At 35.4% G+C, this 22,167-nt stretch overlaps 1 long non-coding RNA gene across 1 annotated transcript in view; it reads right to left on the bottom strand.

Moving 5' to 3' along the window:
- Positions 1-22,167, bottom strand: part of LOC136844214 (uncharacterized) — a 512,558-nt gene that overhangs the window by 126,785 nt on the left and 363,606 nt on the right. The window lies entirely within an intron of this gene.

The raw sequence follows: 22,167 nt of genomic DNA, 5'->3' as shown, positions 1-22,167 counted from the left end.
TGTCGTTTTAATTTAAAATTTGTTCAAAAATGTTATTCTCGTACAAGAAATAAATTTTAAATGTATTTAGTAGCCTGTATTCTTCCATTAACGAATTAGCTAATGAAATTAAGTACAGCTTATTCTAGATAGGACAGAGATAAAATGTGCCTGTACAACAGTGCTCCATGTAGTGCAGAGAGACAAAAACAAAATGAGACGACTTGTAAATGTTCCAGTGTCAGTGAAATTGCTTCATGGGTTTCTCCAGAGAATATTCTGTGAATCGAAAATTGTAGAAGTAAGTATACCTTAGTTTAACCAGACCACTGAGCTTATTAACAGCTCTCCTAGAGAGGGCTGGCCCGAAGGATTAGACTTATTTTACGTGGCTAAGAACCAACTGGTTACTAGCAACGGGACCTACAGCTTATTGTGGAATCCGAACCACATTATACCGAGAAATAAATTCCTTTAATTCTTCATTGGCAGGCCGGAGACTCGAACTCGGGCCTAGCAGAGTGCTAGCCGAGAACTCTACCGACTCGTCCAACGAAGAACTTGAAAATTGTAAAACTGATACGAATACGTTCTCCACTTATCAGTTCTCGGGAGGCTGTGTGAGGGCCGTAGAAGCCCAGTGGTGCTTGAAGCCCTCAAGGTCCTCACTCAGTGACGCCTTGCATTCATTCTTCCAGTTCTCGTGTTTTTATCTCATTAAGAGAGACTCTCAACGGTGTCTCCGCCGACAATCTTCAACTGAAGGGTCTCAATAAAAATGTCGAAAATTCAAAGTCTCAGCAGAAATCTTCTACTCATGAGGCTGTATATCGTCATAAGAGAGGCTCTTAACATGATCTACACACGTATTGCGCTCTGTAAATCACAATTAGGGAAAGTGGGAGAGTGTAATGCGATATATTCACCTTGATGAGGAAACCAATAAATAAAGATAAACAGGTGCACTTCGATAATGATGGAAGGTCTAAAGAAAAATACCGATGGCTCAACGACATAATTAACACCTTGTCAAGGTTGTTCCTCAGTGGCCTTATGTAATAAGAAAAAAAGCCCTTTAGGGTTCATTACTCAGCTACTGAATCAAATATAGTTAAGTAAATCCAATTTGAAAGCCACCTACAAAAAAAAAAAAGAAACTTACACAGCCATCCAAAAACGTGCAATTCATAACTTAACATATTTTCTGTTCTGATGCTGTTTCTAATAATAAATAGAAAGAAACTACAGGGAACAGGAACGAAACAGGGTTCATCGATTTCAGGGAAATCGGCCACTATGCACCTAAACTCGAATAAAAAGTAAGAGGCGCAAATGCAGCCATTCCCAAGGGAGGTGGCGAAATTCTTCTCCAAGCTGCAAAGGCTTAACTGAAAGGCTCTTGGCACTCGGGGACCGCAAAATAATGATTCAGGCCTCTCTCTCTCTCTCTCTCTCTCTCTCTCTCTCTCTCTCTCTCTCTCTCTCTCTCTCTCTCTCTCTGCACAGAATTCCAATGAACAGAAGGCTTTTGTTCACTTGCCACATCCCTTTGAAATATAAATCAGAGCTCCTGTTCTCGTGTCAGGAAATCCTGACATCTCCGATGATGTATCGAGCGCAGCCCTCATAGAAATTGTCATCGAGCCTTGATCTGCATCTCATGTTCAATACAGTATACCATCAGAGTCTAAAATATTCGCGCGAAGATTGAGAACTCCACGACCATAGTTATTTACAACGGGAGGTCACTTGCAATAATACGTTCAAAGATTAATAAATGTATTTCTTCACGTAATAACATCAGCGGCTTTTAATATATAATCAGCGAAACTGATTCATAAATTTTACCCATAAAAGGAAGCGTTTCGCATGATACATTTAAGTTTTCCTTGTGAAACATGGACATAAAACATCGCTTCCATTCTTTTCCATCTCGTAATTATAAAGAGTGTATTACCTACAGAACCCAATTTTAATGAAGACCTGGTCTCAGTGGTCTTGATGCACTGAGTGTGGTTTAGAAATAATACTGAACATGAAATAAAAGAAAATAAAGACGTCTCAGAAATACCAATCAGGAAACAAATGTGTACGAAATTAATCCCAAATTAACAGGGTCGCCATTTCATAACTTGTAGCAGATGACCATGCTCAAAAATATCCATATAAATAATATGGGGATAATTCTCTTACATCACCAACAAATATACAGCTTGAACATTCTCCATCCCAGTTAATTTTGTAACTTTACCGATTTCTGCTTATACTGACAGTAGCAAATATAAAATGGAAAATGAGCAATTGGCAACACAAAGCAAAGAGCTACAGGGTCTATAGCTGTGCCTCTCTTTGAAATGCAAATCACAGACTTAGAAGTAAATTTAATTTATATTTCCATATTAATCTCAAAGCACCAATTAAGCATCGACATACTGATTTCACTACCGGAAATCAGATGCATCAGGACATATTAAAATCGCGTTAATCACGAAATCATAAAAGCATGAATTAATTTACGCAAGTAAAAATCCGTGTTCTCTTTTCATTAACGATAAACAAGTCCTGCTCAAGAGTTCCACCACTCACAAATCGCCAATTCAATGTGTGTGTGTGTGTGTCTATCTACACACACACATATATATATATATATATATATATATATATATATATATATATATATATATATATATATATATATATATATATATATATATACAACACGTATGCTGATGAACATTTAGGATTCATTTTTCTTGCACATATTTATTTCCCTACTTTTCCTAATTTGCGTATATAATTACATCTTCAAGGGCTCTAAAATAGATAAAAAAACAACACATAATTAGCATAAAACTCAAACATAAATTTGTGACACTTAAAATTATACATTTAAAAAAAATTCAAGGTATTTTAAAATTCACACACTGTTGGACCAACCTTCCTCCAGACTAAAGGAAACATAAGTGGAAAGAAACTAAGAAATAAAAAAAAGAAGAAAATAAACCTCAAGACAAGAAAAGGGGAGTGGCTGTTGACTGCTGTTTAATGGGGGAACCAGTTGTTTGACCAATAAGGACTCTGAAATGGGTAATTCCTGGGTGTTGGGTGTTTGCCCGATGATTTTAAAATCTTTATTTTCAATGCATGTTCTGCAGCCTTTAGCGTGAGTTCTTATATTGGAATGTTCCGGGTTCGTGAGTCTGCTGCCTGTCCGCAAACTGACCCCTTTATGACAGTCCATGTGCACCTTCAGGAGCGTCCGTGTGGATCCCACATATGTCCCCGAGTTACACCTGGGGCAGCTATATTTATATCCCACACAGGAGGACATGAGAGGACACAGACGATCCTTGAACTGAAACAGAGAGCGGATGGTTAAGGGATCTTTCGGAATCAGGTTAACTTTCATAGCAGGCAATTGTTATTGTAATACCTGAGTAAATTTTGTTTTAAAAGAGCTATCAGAGACATAGGGGAAGCTGGCATAAATCTTACTGTACCAAAACTGGGATTTTATGCCAGCTTCCCCTATGTCTGTGATAGTTCTTTTAAAACAAGATTTACTCAGGTAATACAAGAACATGTGCTTGCTATAAAAGCTAACCTGATTCCGAAAAGTCCCTTAACCATCAGCTCTCTGTTTCAGTTCAAGGATCGTCTGTGTCCTTTCATGTCCTCTTGTGTGGGATATAAATATAGCTGCCCCAGGTGTAACTCGGGGACATATGTGGGATCCACACGGAGGCTCCTGAAGGTGCGTATCGACTGTCATAGAGGGGTCAGTTTCCGGACAGGCAGCAGACTCACGAACCCGGAACATTCCAGTATAACAGCTCACGCTAGAATCTGTAAAGCATACACTGAAAATAAAGATTTTAAAATCTTCGGGCAAACACCCAACACCCAGGAATTACCCATTTTAGAGTCCTTATTGGTCAAACAACTGGTTCCCCCACTAAACACGCAGTCAACAGCCACTCCCTTTTCTTGTCTTGAGGTGTATTTTCTTTTTCTTTTTTCTTTTTTTTTAGTTTCTTTCCGCTTATGTTTCTTTTACTCTGGTGGAAGGTTGGTCCAATACTTTGTGAATTTCATTATATCTTGAATTTTTTTTAAATGTATAATTCTAAGTGTCAAAAATTTATGTTTGAGTTTTATTTTAGAGCCTTTGAAAATGTAATTATATACGAAAATTACGAAACGTCGGGAAATAAATATGTACAAGAAAGGTGAATCTTAATTGTCCATCAGCATACGTGTTGTATATAAACAACTATGCCACTCCACACGAATCATATATATATATATATATATATATATATATATATATATATATATATATATATATATATATATATATATATATATATATATATATATATGTGTGTGTGTGTGTGTGTGTGTGTATGTCTGTGTGTGTATGTATATATACATGTATATATATAACATAATATCTACGTATGTATCTAAGAGAAAATATTACGTATATATATATATATATATATATATATATATATATATATATATATGTATGTATTATATATGTGGTATTATATATATTGTAGTGTATATATATATATATATATATATATATATATATGTATGTATGTATGTATGTATGTATACACACACACACACAATAGGCCCTTAGCCAGACTGACAGATACCTCAGCGCAAATGAAACTGAATGTCTACAGTAGCATAACATCTTAAAAATGCTAAATTCCAAAAACAGAGAAAAAGACACAATCATTTCTTCTTAACCTTTCTAAACTAATTTGAGGCGGATAAAACTTGGGTTGTTCCATACCGATTACAAATTTGACCTTTCTGAAGGGCAGATACCACGACCTATTTTCAAATAACGGGGAGCTTCAATTATTTCATGCTGTGCTAACGCCTACTGGGTAACAGTTACATGGAACGCAATACGCGTTATGAAGTTGCACTCTTCCATTCTATGATTAAGTTATTACACCACATAGCATTCATTTTCCCTTTGCGAAATGGTATTGGAAGCTAATCAAGTCTATAATGGTAAAAATATCATGAAAACATATTTACTAAGTATTCACATAACAAAAACATCATGAAAATAAACGAAATATTATATATAATAATAATAACGCATTACAGAAATTTTCTTTTATTAAAATGTTCGTTTTCTACCCTTCACAAATTTACTTTTGTTTAAAACGTTACATTTAGTTTCTCATTCATTTATCAGGAACAGTTTTTCTGACTCACATTATCTGTTTCGAATGAAAGGGATTGGAATTCTGACAACTCCATCACGTCAAATGTAATAATTTCAACAAACTTGGTCATTCTTTTTTATGGATTTTTTTGTATTTAAATTCCATTCTTATATAAAATTAACTCTCTGAAAATTATTCATAAATACATTTTGTAAAAATTATAAATAAAATATTAAGCTAATAGAAACGCTGGAAACCACATCCTTTGACTGTGGGATTCAAATAAGTACACAAGCAACGTATTTAGCAAATTCTTATGAAGTTAAACCTGTTTTCTTCCCTGTGTTTAAAAATATGAATAATGATAGCGACATAAAGTTCGAAAAAAATTACAAAGAATATAATATGACAGAATCAAATATTCGTACATAACCTTCAACTGATAAAATGTCAAAGTATTTTCCTTGTTATTTTGACTTATATAATAAAGGCTCATGGAACCCAAATTCACTGGCGTAAAAAAATGTGCAATTTCGTTACCAGCTAATATGAGGCTTTTAAAACTACAGAGTAGTAGAAATTTTTAATAAGAAATAAAATATGTTCTTCGTTACCAGAAAAGTAAAAACGTCTGGCTGAGATCTATAACGCACAAAGGGTCATATATTATTTCTATCAAAGATTTGCTTGCTTTCATATTTCAAAAGGGAATCGAACAAACGCTCCCCGAATCACTGTAGCTGGTGTATTTAGCAACTCCTGCTTCAACGGTTCCTAGTAAGAGATCGTTTCTCGATTTCAAAACACTTCAAAGCAACATTCGGGAACAAAATAAAGAATGAGAGGCTTTCGTCCCTCGCTTAAATTCCGTATACAAGGAAAAGTCTTGGTAGATCCGTGGAAGTGTTTCATTTATTTCAACGAATCAAGAGAATAGCGAGAATAAAATCTATCTGTATATGAAACAGTAATTACATAATTTTTGTCCGAATTAATCTGATATCGTTAAAATGCCTTTTCAAGACAATTTAATTTTACTAACGACAAAAGATATTACACTTTCAACGTGGTTTGCATTTTGGAGGCTAGCCAAGGTTAACCTTTCCGAAAAATACAACCTCGAAGCCCTCCCGATCGTTAAGTCTTTTTTCATGTCACGTTGCTCCTTTCAACAAGATTTTGGGCGAAGAGATCCAGACACATTCGGTTAAAGCCCACTCACCGCACTTCTACTGACCTTGTAGCCCGTAGCTGTATTTGGTATCAGTTGGTGAAGGAGAGGGCATGCTGATAGTAATTTTATCTTAACAAATGAAGATTAAATAATTGGAAACAAAGGGCAGCACATTCTGGAGAGGCTCCCTCCCCCTCCTCAGCCTCACTAAGAAGTAAAGGCGTAGAGACAAAATTTTACATATATATATATATATATATATATATATATATATATATATATATATATATATATATATATATGTGTGTGTGTGTGTGTGTGTGTGTGTGTAAATTCCGTAATACTGCATTACGAAAACTAGACCTACTCTATCTTATAACTAAGTAAAAATGCGATGAGATGAAGATATAGACCAAAGCATCTACGAAATTAAAGGCAAAGTGCTTGAGTGTTCCTCCAGGATTCGCGTGTGACTCAGGATCCCCCCAGACTGCAGAGTAAATTGTCTTCATTCCGACCAAAATTAGACCATTATCACTGCTTATACAAAAAGTTTTGCGAGATAAATTAATAATTATAACAACGGAAACTACTTAAATACAAAAACGCAAAGGAAGTAGAATTTACGGACCGGCTTCAGTTCCTTTACAAATCCTTTACCTGGTTTACAATGCCATATATGAAAAATTACCATAATGAATAGGAATGTACAATCACTGAAAAATGTTTTGCAACATAATTCAAAACTTTTCGGATAACAGCTTATAATAGCGACATCTGGCGCTATTTGGCAACTCAGTTATAAGCGCATGAAACAACTGAACACTAGTGGTGGGTCCGAGAAATTACCTGCAGTTTCCCTTAAACAGGGATTTTTCTGATACTGCTTACTGTTGTCATACTTTACTTAATTACTTTTAAGGATGTTACTATAATACTTCAGAGGTCATCGCTGTTCTTGTTTTAATATTTTATATTTTCATCTCCAACTGCCATCACTATCGTTTTATCTCCTTCATATGTGTGAACTTTGTAAACACAGGCCTACGACTGTTATAAGTTGAACTATTAGTCTTATTAACGTCAACAAATACGACTCTTGTAAAGATTTGCTTGCACGTTATTATTAATCAAATCTTTGAATGACTAATCCTATGCATATTGTGAACTAGTGAAACTTAATATAAAATATACTGAACTAGACTAAGAGATTTCACGTCTATTTTTGTAATACATAGAATATAATCGCGCACACACACACACACACACACACACACACACACACACACACACACACACACACACACACACACACATATATATATATATATATATATATATATATATATATATATATATATATATATATATATATATATATATATATATATATATAAAATGCCGTTATCATGTGTAATTTCTCATTTCTTTCATTGCTACTTAGGCCTATTATTTTGATGTCTCTTATGAAGTTAACTGAATATATAACGCCTATTTTTGTATTTCTTATTATCTAATTTTCTAAAGAATTCAAATTAGCAAGAAGTTCAACGTTAATTTAGTTAATGCTAAATGCCAGCAGTGAAGAAAGTCACCATGCCCATCAGTGGAGAATGTCTCCTCCTCATCGCAAAAGATGACTCTTACAGAAATCATCTGCCACTGGATTATATTATAACGCAAACCCTAGCCTCTATTTGTGTTTCGCTGGTATGAAGTGTTTCTTGGCAGGAGTATGATGAAATAATATCTTGGTCTCATGTAGCCTGTTATGGATGGTTTGAGCAGCAACTTGAAGGGAAAGCGTAATGTTCTCTCTTTATAGCAACACCAGTTGCCAGGGGAGTTAGGCGGAGCTCCTTCAGTGATCATCCGAAGATGATCCTTAATAATAGTGCAACAATGGGGTCGTCCTCCACTTTTTACAATGAATTTATCATATTTCCTCGTTCTCTCTGTTGTTGTGTCCCTCTATACTTCTTCTTCTTCTTCGTTTTAACGTGCTTTTTTCCCAATTTCTATATGGGGTAAGCACGATGCCTTCTTTACGAAGGACTTTGATTTGGCGTTGGGGTAGGCCGTAGCCTCGATCGGCTGCCCTGCCTGACATCGCTTAGACCACGGTAACGATGTGTACGTGTATCGTGCCAATCCCCAGCTCCCTTTCTCTCAAGCAGCTAGGAGAACTGGGCGGGTAGGTCGACAGTTCGAGATGTGTGAGGTGTCTGTTATGTTTTTAGAAGATGTTGGAGTGGCTTTGTTTATATGTGTATTAGTCTGTAACACCCATTTGCTTTTCAGCAAACCTATCCGTTGATTACATACGTAATCCCGGGGTGTCTACACGGATAGCAAAGTGTCCGCCTTCACTGACCAGTCGGCTGCGGATTTGAACACGCGCCACAGACCTCTATACATGGTTGTTTTATTTACGCTAAGCTGCCGAACAATATCTACAAGAGAGACATTAGTCTTATGCAAGCTAATGATTGTTGTGTGGCTGAGTCTGCTGCCCATCTTATCGGTGCAAGTGACGAGACAGTTTAGTTTAACTTTTATGAGATTTCTTTTTTGTTTTTGACAAAAATAATGGTTGAATTCTTTCTTTCTTTATTTATATATAATTTCATTGATGATTATTCAGTTTTACTTTATTAGTCAATAAGCTTTTATCTGGATTCGAAATATAGTTTCTTCTTTGACTCTTTTGCCCAATCATCTGAAGTGAAATTTTTCAAAATGTTTCGTCATTTTTCGTAATATGAATTTTTCACTCACCATTCTTTTTTATATTGTTAACCGTATGATTAATAAACAAATTCTAATAAGAAAATTACATTTCCTTGTAAATATCAAAAGAACAAATTACTGCTAGGTGAACGAAAACTTCTGGAACATGTTACAAAACATTTTTGAGTGACTACAAATCATACAAAAAGTTAAATTTATCAGTAAAACCTTATGAGCTTTGGTTTTGACGATTTTCCTATTTCTTAAAACTTTTTTTATGCAAGACTTATTTCTTACCGTGTAATCGGAGGAATTTGACCATGTCTACAAATGTTCTTCTTCAATGCTTTCCTTCAAAGAGTTAGAACTGTCCCCTACCGGTTTACCAACCTTTAATTTAAATAATCAAACTCTCTCTCTCTCTCTCTCTCTCTCTCGTAATTGTTACTTTAGAGGCTTCAAACACAAACTTCTTGGTGGTGTGACAAAGCCTCCCACTCATAAACATACTGCCTTGTTCTCCCATATGTTGTTAACTCCGAGAGTTAATCGTTTTGACTAGTCCTTTTATCCCTTAACTTCCAAAGTTTAGAATCCTTGCCTCTCTTGCTCACAAGTTGAGTAATCTCGCCCTTTTGAAGGGTGTGAAGGCCATTAGACAGGGATATGATGTATGCTGACGACGTTTCTTAGCTGATTACGGCTGCAAGGGTTGCGCTGCGTTCCTTGTTTTTATAATTTTTTTAGTATCAAACGAGCTACTAGCATTCACAAATCATATTTACAACAAAATCTGAGACGCTTATCACCTCATAATACACGCTAATCCGAGATGTTTGTGTGTGTGTGTGTACAAGCAGTATTTATGTATAAGACCGTTGTTCAGCCATTAAGACTAATGGCTAATGCTAGTCTGCAATTTGCAAAAGATTTGCGTAAACTGAATATCTTGTTTCTAGTTTTTATTTTCTATACTTTTGACGGCTGACACTATCGTTAAACAGAACTCGGTAAGACATCACAAAGCTGATTAATTGAACTTGCAAAAGGATCTAGAGGGTATCCACGAAAACTGTTGTAAAATGGGAAAACCTCGCAGAAAATAAACAACTGTATATGAAAATCCTCAGATGAATTTCTACACTATATGTACCACCTCTCTGTTTGCTTCTTTTACCCAAAGGCTATCTGCACCTCTATGACAATACATAGCCGCCCAATAAGAAGGCACTACGTACTGTTAATTTCTAGTGACAGCGTTAATGCTTCAGCTCCCATAACGCCTGGTTGGTTTACTTTGAGTTAACCCTTGGCCAACGGTGGCTCATAGATGTGGTAGGGTGTTCCAGTGGACAAGAGGCCTGGTGTAGACCTTTGAGCTTCACCAACAACAAGGAGATGAGCTCTCAGAACCCTGCACTGACAGAGTTCCTCTGCCAAAATTTTCTCTCCCAAAAATTGTTAGTATCGTCACTTTTATTCCTTTGCTGTAACGTAGCGGAAATCGTTGTGGATTTCATCTTCGAAAGAAATCAAGTAAAAAATGCGCTGAAGTTTCTTCGGCGCAATCGAGTTTCCTGTACAGCCGCTACAGCGTATAGTCAAGGCCACCGAAAATAGATCTATCTTTCGGTGGTCTTGGTATAATGCTGTATGAGCCGCGGCCCATGAAACGTTAACCACGGCCCGGTGGTGGCCTGTCCTATATCGTTGCCAGAAGCATGATTATCGCTAATCTTAACCTTAAATAAAATAAAAACTAATGAGGCTAGAGGGCTGCAATTTGGTATGTTTGATGATTGGACGGTGGATGATCAAAATACCAATTTGCAGCCCTCTAGCCTCAATAGTTTTTAAGATCTGAGGGCGGACAGAAAAAAGTGCGGGCAGAATGAAGTGCGGACGGACAGACAAAGCCGGCACAATAGTTCTTTTACAGAAAACTAAAACTATCCCTTCCTAAAAAGACAAGTTAATATCTAGAAAACACTCTCTACTGATAAAATAAATAATACCTTCCTTACCACTTATCAAAATATTGGTTTATTTCTGGATTTAATAAACTTTCCGGCATTGCAGAATCTTTTGTTTCATCTATTTATGAGGACTTTAGGATGCCTTTTCTCTTTGTCCTTCCTATTATTTGCTGCTTGTAAGGTCTTTTCTAAAAGATGATTGGGACATTTAAACAGTATTACCTCAACTGCAAGTAATTTGTTTTCAAATGAGCTTCTTTGGTGTTCAATCGTTTTGTTTGCTCATTTCTGGTTATTTTGAACTTTTTTCATTTCACAAACATGCACTTACTGGGTCCGTTCCAAAGATTTCCATATCTCCATGACGTCCTTGAAGGTATTGCCTTGCACCCATTTTCTGCTCGAGGCACTAATTGGTAAATCCGACATTTCACTTTTATCAACTTCAAGGTTGGAGGCCTTTTGCAAGTAGAATTTTATTAAGTTATGATGAAAAGCCCTTTTTTTCTTAAAACTTGTCCTATCTATACAACCTATAGTAGGATCAATATTATCATCCAACTGGAATACCTTACTCATGACATGAGCGCTTGACATTTACTTCACTTTCTTGACAAAAAAGGCACAAAAGCAATTTGTTTTGTCAGGAAATATTAAAACTACGCTCATTTCAAGACTTTCTCTTTTTCCGTGGTATAATTCTTCACTCCCCTTTTTTCTAGAAGTACTATTTTGGTCGCAATTATTTTGAGCTGAGAGACCGTGATATTTCTCCTCTCGACCAGCAACAGACACTTTCGGGCACCATCTTCCTCCACGGATTTTGTTAAAGTGAAGGATTTTTTTTTTTTCCTACGAGCTCATGTTTTCCTTAATTTTTATTTCTCCCTATTTTTCTATGAATCTTAAGAGTGGGTGTGATATTTTCTTTTGAATGAACAGCGTCTGTTTTTTATATACATATCCTATAACCTTTGATAGCTTTGCTTTTTCTTTAATTTTCCTTGTCTTTCAGGTCAGGATCCCTTGAATGGATTAGATTTCGCTCTCCAGCAGTCTCGCCTTAACAAGAAATTCAATTAACTTCTATCTTCTCATTAACAATAAAATGTCTGACACCTTATATTCTTTCGACGAGGAATTTACACCACGTTACCGTAGCTATAATCACTTTTTCTTTTTCCAACAACCTTCAGAATGTCCAAATATTGATCATGTTAAGAATTTAGAAATTCTGAAAAATTAACTTTTTCAGTGTCAAAAGAAAGAATATTGCATTCCCCACCTCTTACGCCGCTGCACAACTGTCACTCAGATTCTTCTTCAAGTAAACTATTAATCAGTGCCTTTTATTTATTATTAACTTTTATTTACCTTGTCAGTCACAGATTCTATTTCTGGGTTTCTTCCAACATCTTCAGCCCTTCTTCAATTATCCAAACTACCTTATTCACTATTCTAAGATTTTTTTTTCTTTTGCACATTTCTTCTAAGACCCAAGGCTAAATAAACAGATAACTGGTGATCCACCAGATACGACATGAAATTAACCATATAACTATTGATAGTAAAACTGAAAAACTTATCCCCAAACACTATTCATATTTTATTTATGGACAATTTCCAAATTAAGATCACTGAATAGTTTTGAATATATATATATATATATATATATATATATATATATATATATATATATATATATATATATATATATATATATATATATATATATATATTCAAAACTATTCAGAGGTATACTAGGGTATTGCGCAACTTACCTTAGGTAACACGAAAAACCTGGACACCGGCCTTGAGGTCAGCTAAAAAACATATACCTCAAAATACGGCTGAAGGCCTACTTCAAGAGGGGAGTGATTAGGTAAACTCTGGGGTTTCACTTAATTAATGATATTTACAAAAGAGGCAAACATGGTCCCCTGATACAAGATGAAAGAGCAAATGACTGGGGATTTGCTTGTGGGAACACAATGTGATGCCCACTTCAAAGGGCGTTGTAAATGATGCAGTGGGGGTCACTACGCATTCAAGATGATGCACAGACCCACAGCTAACTAACCCCTAATCTGTAATCGAAACACTTACGGTTACTCAACCGAAAATAGCACTGTAATGAAGGAACAGAGGAATTGCATACAAGATGCCTAGACTGAATTCGATTCCAATAGCTCGAATATTTTACTATTTATGTTGCACTTCACGTCAATGCTTTGCAAATTAAACAGCGCCAATATAAAAGCAATATAGGTCTCACTGTAGGTCTACCGCACTATGAAAAGAAAAGCATAGAAATAGTTGGAGATGAATAGGGACGTGGATGACGAAAATAACTTTAAATCCGGTACTTTACCTTAATCAAGAGATGAAATTCCTCTTTTTATGGGGGCCAGCGAGAGGGAGGGCAAGTGAATAATTTCACAGCAAAAAGATAATCTGGTTAATGCCAGCCACGTGTTAGAATTAGGCAGGTTAATGGAGCAAGGGATAGTACATCCATCCTGGATCAGCTTCCGAGAAAATCTGAGAGCGAGCGTGTCTTTCCAAGACCGTTTATAACTTCCTAGAATTACGTTTTTCTCCTCCTAGGTGGTGTTGGGATTGTCCTGCCCAAACGGCAATGTGGGCAAGCATGGCTCGAGTTCCAAGATGGCAGAACACACAAGTTCAATCCGCAAGCTAACCTGCCTCGGGCGACTATTAGCTCCGATCGGGTCATCACCTCGAATTTAAGGAATTTTGGTAGTCCCACAAACAAAAGGGGATTGAAGTGGTTCCCCAACAAGGCAGTGGTGAAGGAGGTTTAATAGGGGTGAATTGTGCTACAGTGAATCATACTAAAATAAATGAATTAGGTGCTTATTTCTTATTTCATTTGATTTATTGACTGATGAGATGGCGCCTGAGAGGATACTCTTGACAATATATATATTTATATATTTTTATGTATATATACAGTACATATATATATATATATATATATATATATATATATATATATATATATATATATATATATATATATATATATATATATATATATATATGCACACATACATACATGAGAGGATACTCTTGACAATATATATATTTATATGTATATATACAGTGCATATATATATATATATATATATACATACATATGTATATATGTATGTATGTATGTATATATATATATATATAAAATTCTAAACTGTTCCGTGATTTTTATTTGAAAATTTTCCAAAAAAATATGAACCGTGTTAGGGGATCAGTTTTCCAGTTTTACTATGGAGGGACGCCAGTTGTTATCTTTCTTTTTAGCCATGGGTCTTAGAGGAAAATTAATAGTGAATCTCATTTTCTCAAGGAAAAGATGACATGAATAAAAAAAACCTCATTATCCGACGAGCCTTCCGACTCATCTCTTTTCCTGCCTCTTAATTCTACAAAATTTCATACTCATGAAATAATTTCTACCCTCAACCAGTCCATGAATGATTACCAGATGTGGAAATAAAAAAAGAATCTAATAAAGACGTGAAAAATAAAATGAGATAATCTAGAATTTTCGCCAGAAATTCTTCCTTAATCTATTATATATAAGTTATCTCTCTCTCCCTCTCTCTCTCTCTCTCTCTCTCTCTCTCTCTCTCTCTCTCTCTGTCAAGACGGAATATATTTTGAGTTTATATATATATATATATATATATATATATATATATATATATATATATATATATATATATATATACTAGCTTGATGATACCTGCTATAGCTGGTTCACTTAAGGTAGATTCTTGGTCCTTCGAGACGTTTGTTTGGCGGCCTGTTTTTGGCTGGTACCGGGAAGTAGGCGGCTCGCTCACTGTCCCATTTTTACATTTGTAGCTCAGAAAATTAGCAATATGTTTATATCTCTTCATTTATCTCACGTTTTGCACAAGATAGGAAAGTTTTGGTCATACCATAGGACTCGCTATTAATTGTACAACTACAGTAAATCATGATTTCCTGAAATCAATAAGATAAAACACAAAGGAATTACAATAAGTAAAAGTGAAGAGAAAAGCATTCAATTCTTTATACCTGTTTTTACTTATCATCGGATTTGCATCATTCATGCTATCAAGATCAAATAAAACTTGTGTCTTCATACAATGAATTCACCCTGAATACGCTGGTGCTTTCAGATTTTAGATGCGTGTGATATGTGAAGAGAAAATGAAGAACTTGTCTTATTATGTTGCATCTGTTCTTGACTGAGTTTGGCAGCAGTGCCGAGAGACGGTGATCTGCAAACAGCAAGAGCTTTGAGGCGCCGTTGAGTTACCAATTAGTGATATGAGAAGTTTGTAGTTTCGACAATATTTACCGTGTTATTATGCCATACACTTTCTGTAAATAAATGCATAGAATTCCCATTATGAATGTCGAACTTTTTCACTCCAATATCATATATGTCCATATGTCTGCACATATCTGATAAGAAAAAATTAATAATCAGATGGATGCATCTGGATGTGTTGGCTTCAATTTAGTCTAGGTGAGAAATTTGCATGCTGTAGAATACATGATAAATAACAGGCCTACATAATTATGATAAATAACAGGCCTACATAATTATGAGATCATTATTATGGCCGCTTGTTTCTCTGGTCAATAACATCAGAAGCTTATGGTTTTTATATGTTCATTCAATGAACGAAAGTACATCTTTTTACTTCTTACCATAAAATCTATTGGCGATGTAACGAATGCAAAATTCTGTCTTTTTCAGAATTTGTTTGAGCTACTCTTACATCAGAATGTTTATTCCTTTATATACATGTTACAATTATGTAGGCCTGTTATTTATCATGTATTCTACAGCATGCAAATTTCTCACCTAGACTAAATTGAAGCCAACACATCCAGATGCATCCATCTGATTATTAATTTTTTCTTATCAGATATGTGCAGACATATGGACATATATGATATTGGAGTGAAAAAGTTCGCCATTTATAATGGGAATTCTATGCATTTATTTACAGAAAGTGTATGACATAATAACACGGTAAATGTTGTCGAAACTACAAACTTATCATATCACTAATTGGCAACTGTCAACGGCGCCTCAAAGCTCTTGCTGTTTGCAGATCACCGTCTCTCGGCACTACTGCCAAACTGAGTCAAGAATGGATGCAACATAATAAGACATATTCTTCATTTTCTCTTCACATATCACACGCATTCAGGGTGAATTCGCTGGATGAGAAAACAAGTTTTATTTTATCTTGATCGTATGAATGATGCAAAATCCGATGACAAGTAAAAACAGGTATAAAGAATTGAATGCTTCTCTCTTCACTTTTACTCGTTGCAATTCCTTTGTGTTTTATCTTATTGATTTCAGGAAATCATGATTTAGTTGTACAATTAATAACGAGTCATTTGTATGACCAAAACTTTCCTATATTGTGCAAAACGTGAGATAAATGAAGAAATATAAACATATTGCTAATTTTCTAAGCTACAAACGTAAAAATGAGACAGTGAGCGAGCCGCCTACCTCCCGGCACCAGCCAATCAGAGGCCGCCAAAAAAAACGTCTTGTAGGCCCAAGAATCTACCTTGAGTGAACCAGCTATAGCTGCGCTCGAATCCGTCGCTGCCCGTCGTCTCCCCTACCCTCCCGACCCCCTACCTAACCCGACCCCACAGGGGACTGACATACAAGAATGATCCAGTCGATTTTATTACTACAAGATATATATATATATATATATATATATATATATATATATATATATATATATATATATATAATTATATTTACAATAGGGTAATATACCTCCATTTACTGTGGGTGTGTATGCATATACTGCTTTACAAGTGAATGCACGCTCAGTACCCTGAGTTAGCAAATGTAAACGCTTTCCTGAAAAAGTCTTCAAAACTGTGTCCTTACGTGTAATAAGTTGGTCGGCAGGTACACAATGACAACATTACTCATGTCCCGTCGTCCTATTTTTCATTTGGTCCTTCTTTGCCCACAAGTTTTCCCTTATCTTTCTCTCTCTTGTCTCATTTTGATGCATCTCTCGTCTTCCATAAATTTCATGAGGAAGAGCTCTTTATGCGGCCGCTGATTTACGAATTACCTCACTCATTCTTTCCCCTCTCTTTTGCCTTGTCACTTATTTTGACTTCGGTATTTCGCACCGTCGCCTTTACTTGAAAAATACTTTCGTCATTCGCTTCTCCTCACTAATTTCTTCATTAACGAGCAAGCGAAAATTACTTTGCATGCCATGATGATTCTTCCCGGATTTTTCTTCGTTAATCTTTTGACAAAAACATTTCGAGATCTTCACAGATCCTCTTCATCCCACAGCAAATGATTTCTTCACTGGCCTCTCTCTCTCTCTCTCTCTCTCTCTCTCTCTCTCTCTCTCTCTCTCTCTCTCTCTCTCTCTCATTTAGTTCCTCGACTAGCACTCTGCTGGGCCCGCGTTCGAGTCTCCGGCCGGCCAATGAAGAATTAGAGGAATTTATTTCTGATGATAGAAATTCATTTCTCGCTATAATGTGGTTCGGATTCCACAATAAGCTGTAGGTCCCGTTGCTAGGTAACCAATTGGTTCTTAGCCACGTAAAATAAGTCTAATCCTTCGGGACATCCCTAGGAGAGCTGTTAATCAGCTCAGTGGTCTGGTTAAACTAAGGCATACTTATTTTTTCTCTCTTTACAGACTTTGTCAAAGGGTAGCACTCGTCTTTCATACCACAAACTAAAGAGCCGGTTTAAATCTACACAACTACGGGTCGTTTATTTTGCATTTCTTATTCCGAAAAACGAAAGCTTTAGCTTTCCCCTTCGGTAATGCCTGATTCCCTTGGTGTGGGGTGACGGCACAAAAAGATGACAGGGTTGAAAACTTATAAAAGAATACAGATAATACTAATGAATTGGTGCGTTTTTATCAATACATAAAAGATCTGGCTAAATTGAAAGGGAACATAAAAATGATCGAAAGGATTAAATGAATAGTAAATAACAGGTAAATGGAAACAATGGAGGGGTTTGAACGCCATAAAGGCGTACAATGAAAGCCGCATAATCTATTTCCATTAGCAGAGCTGTAAAATGAAATGTTCTGCAATACATATTTCATCCTTTTATATAATAAGATGCTATGATTTATTTCTAGTACAATAACATTTTTATAAATATGATCTAGAAATCTGAAAATTTTCATTGTTAATTATAAACTAATCCTCATAGCGATTGTAGAAGCTGAGCTTCTCTAATATGATGAAAAAAATTGCTGTTTTTAACAAGTGCAATATGTATTACTTAGTTTATTTTACAATGTATACACACACACATATATATATGTATATATACATATATATATACGAGTATATATGTACGTATATCTACTCATGCATTATTATTCTTCTCTTTTCAACAGTTAAAGGAAATAACTTATCACTTGACAGATTAATGCATGATATAGACGATTTAACATAATAAAAAAAGCTTGAGAATCAACGACAAGCTCGCATCACTAGTAGGCACTGGTTGTATGCCATATCTTTAACACGACAGAAAATTTACGGATCACAATTATTAACATGATTTCTATGAAAATATAAGAAATATGTAATATATATATTGAATCTCGTAATGTAACGGCACCACTCTCTGACTACTAGCGAAAGGATCCGTTTCATTTCCCTGAAGAGCTGGTTTAACCATCATTCCACCCGCATCTACCACAGAACTACTGGATGGTGCATCCCCATTCTATGATCACATCTCTTTCTAACATAATGGGCAAAATCTACTTCTCGTCAGTTAAATCATACGCTAAAGCCTTGTATTCTCTCCCTAACTAACGTGCTTTTCCACATCTTTTCTTAATATATTAAGTACACATGCTCTGTATCTACATTATCAGTCGTTCGAAGAATGTTGTTGAATTCAACTAATACCTTACAATAAAGATGCCTGTATCCAGTCGCTGTTGGTATTCATAGCTCCTTTTTCTAGACGCCTATTTCTCAAATGCCATACGAACTAGATTTGTTCTTGCAATCTGGCACAATCTGGCGGAAAATGTATTAACAAGCATAAGTGGTGAGGACTCACATTCCAAGACTTTTATTCAGGTTCTTATAAACATGTCTCAAAGCAACCTCGCCAAAGGCAAAGCGTTGCGTCTTTTCAAAAATTCGTGCCGTCGGAAATGAAATGCTTTTGGAGGCTTAATGGCGAAAATGAGCCAATTTTTCCCTTTTCCTTAAAACACAGCTCAGTTTTGCATAGAAACATCGACGAGAGGTGTAAACACCGATAATGATGCATTACTAGAGGTATCCAAAAACGAAAAATGTAAGAAAATGTTTAAATTGAAAGAAAATGTTTAAATTGACATGACTCACATCGCAAAGTCTTTTGCACGTCCGCTCATGTCTGTCGGCTTTCAACCAAAGCCCCTAAATACCGTAACACTTTGGGCTTCCAAATTTCTATCTTTGGCATACGCCCTTTACATTCAGCAGTTTTGAGGTAAGGGTCTCATTACAAGTCATATATATATATATATACATATATATATATATATATATATATATATATATATATATATATATATATATATATATATATATACATATACAGTATATGTATATATATATATATATATATATATATATATATATATATATATATATATAAAATTATATATATATATATATTTATATATTCTTGGTTTGTTTACCCACATAACCTTATTCTTGCTTACATTTACTTTCAACTTCCTCCTTTTACAAAAGCTTTCAAAGCCTTTTACTGGTGTGCACTTACACACACACACACACACACACACACACACACACACACACACACACACACACACACACACACACACACACACACACACATATATATATATATATATATATATATATATATATATATATATATATACAAGACTTGAAAGCCTTTGTAAAAGTGAGCAAGAAAAACGTTATGACGGTAAATGTATGATAAGAAGATTGGGCAATGAACATTAATATGAATAGTGAAAGACTGGTAGTAACTGTGTATAAGCATGGGAGCGATGATAACTGGCAACGGTAGGATGATGGGTGAGGTAGGTCACAGAACAGGACCAGAAAGAAAGATAGAAAGACGGGGAAGTATGAAAAGACTGCTGAGATACGTGAAGTAAAACTACTGAGATGGAATGTTTGTGCTGCATTTGCGGCATAAGAAGATTTTACGCAGTGAGGGACGTGAAGGTCCTTAGAAGTGGTAAAATTGGTAGCATACTTGAAAGGAAGGCTAAGAGTAATCTGAGGCGGTATTATAAGTTCTGTATGTTCAATACATTGAATCTCTTCACCAAAATTGAAGTAGCAACCTGACTTTTTTTCATGTGATTTGGCGCTGAATTAAATTGTAATTTACCATATTTGTTATTTTCTCTTTACGCTACTGAACCCAACCTGTCATGAATACAGGAATTATCGACGAATGTCAACAAAAATTTTCATAATGAAGATGGCATTTCAAAAGTTCGAATCGCTTAACAAGACGAACCAACTTTAATGTTCAACAAAGTGCAATACACCAAAGCTAACGGGACCCAAAGCAAATATGGACCCCTGATTGGTTTCCTTGTGGTATATAGAAAGTATATTATTTCCCCGTAAGAACGTGATCATTTACTATTTCTTTCTACAGCAAACTTTGAAAATCACCGCGATTCTATTTCCTCTAATCCGCATAACTTCTTCTCTCACAAGAGGTGGGCCAGGCTCTTCAGTTAGGGTTATGACAGACCTTATTCTTCTTTGCTTTTTTTCACTCTATTTTTCCTCTCTCCTTTAGGCCTAGGCTCGTTAATGACATTTTTGTCCGTGAGCCAAGATGAAAAACAATTAAGACATACGCAAACAATAATACGATATGTGTTAACGTTCAGTCAACCGAATTTGGATGTATATTCCTTGTATGCATAGCACTCATAAATAAGAGAAGTAATTTAGGCTATTCAAATAATCAAGAAAAGTCCTCGGATGGCGTTCGAGCCTCTTCTTTGTGTTAAAACATTTAAGCCTAACGTCTTCTAAAGAAGTGCTTAGAGCAATATGAGCCGAAAATATGGTCTGTTAGGATCTAAACATGATGATAGAAGATACTAAATTTTGGTCCTTGCCCTTAATTTCCTTCTAGAGTTTATAAATTGCTTCTGTTTTTAATATTTTTTTTCCGTAGTATGCATATTATTTATAATAGCGCAGGTATAGGCCTCTGTAATGAGCCATGAAAAAGTCTTTCAATAATTTATTTATTCGTGATCTTGGATGATAAAATCCTAATGGTATTAAGCTATATTTTCTTTCATCAAAAGCCAGTCTCTCTGCCTCTATCACATTAATCGCCATCGCATTATCAAATTCTAAACCCTATAACCTTTCGGCACTGATAACCACAGTTGCTGTGACGCAGGATATAAAAAACAAACCAATCAATCCTTCGCCACAAAAGCGGCGAACCAAGTCCTTGTCTCAGCCGTCCATCAGAAGGCCTGGCTACCGGTCAGCCACTTCAGAGGGCTATCAAATTACCTCCCTTTCTTCGTTATTTACAAAACCAACAGGAGAGTGTATTAGGTTTTTCTTCACTACTTTCCCATCTCTCTCGCATGAGAGAGCTCCAGTATTCAGTGTGTTTTTATTTAATCTCTCTCCTTTAGAAGTCGGTTCAAATCTCTGACAGCTTGCCATTCTACCCAAGAGCCATAGTGGTTCGTACCATCTTTCTATCCTTTTCCTCAGCTGGAAGCAGTAAACTTTTAGGAAGATATGTTTCATAATTCCCGCATTTTAATAAAAAAAATTCAAGCAATGTGGAGGAGCAATAAAAATAAATTCCTGATAACTCAATCGTTCATTGCAGTCGAAACAAACATTGGAAATGAAGCAATTATTCAAAACAAACACCATCCACGAATCGACTATGACAAACGAACAAAAATAAAGATACAAAAGTTACTTTTTTTTAATTAATTTATCATTCTGTACATACTTTATAACGAACAGTAGGATAGTAAGC

This window comes from Macrobrachium rosenbergii, chromosome 12, assembly GCF_040412425.1.
Source record: "Macrobrachium rosenbergii isolate ZJJX-2024 chromosome 12, ASM4041242v1, whole genome shotgun sequence".
Lineage (NCBI taxonomy): Eukaryota > Metazoa > Arthropoda > Malacostraca > Decapoda > Palaemonidae > Macrobrachium > Macrobrachium rosenbergii.
Note: the sequence above shows the minus strand (reverse complement) of the source record. Positions and strands in the feature narration are given on the sequence as shown.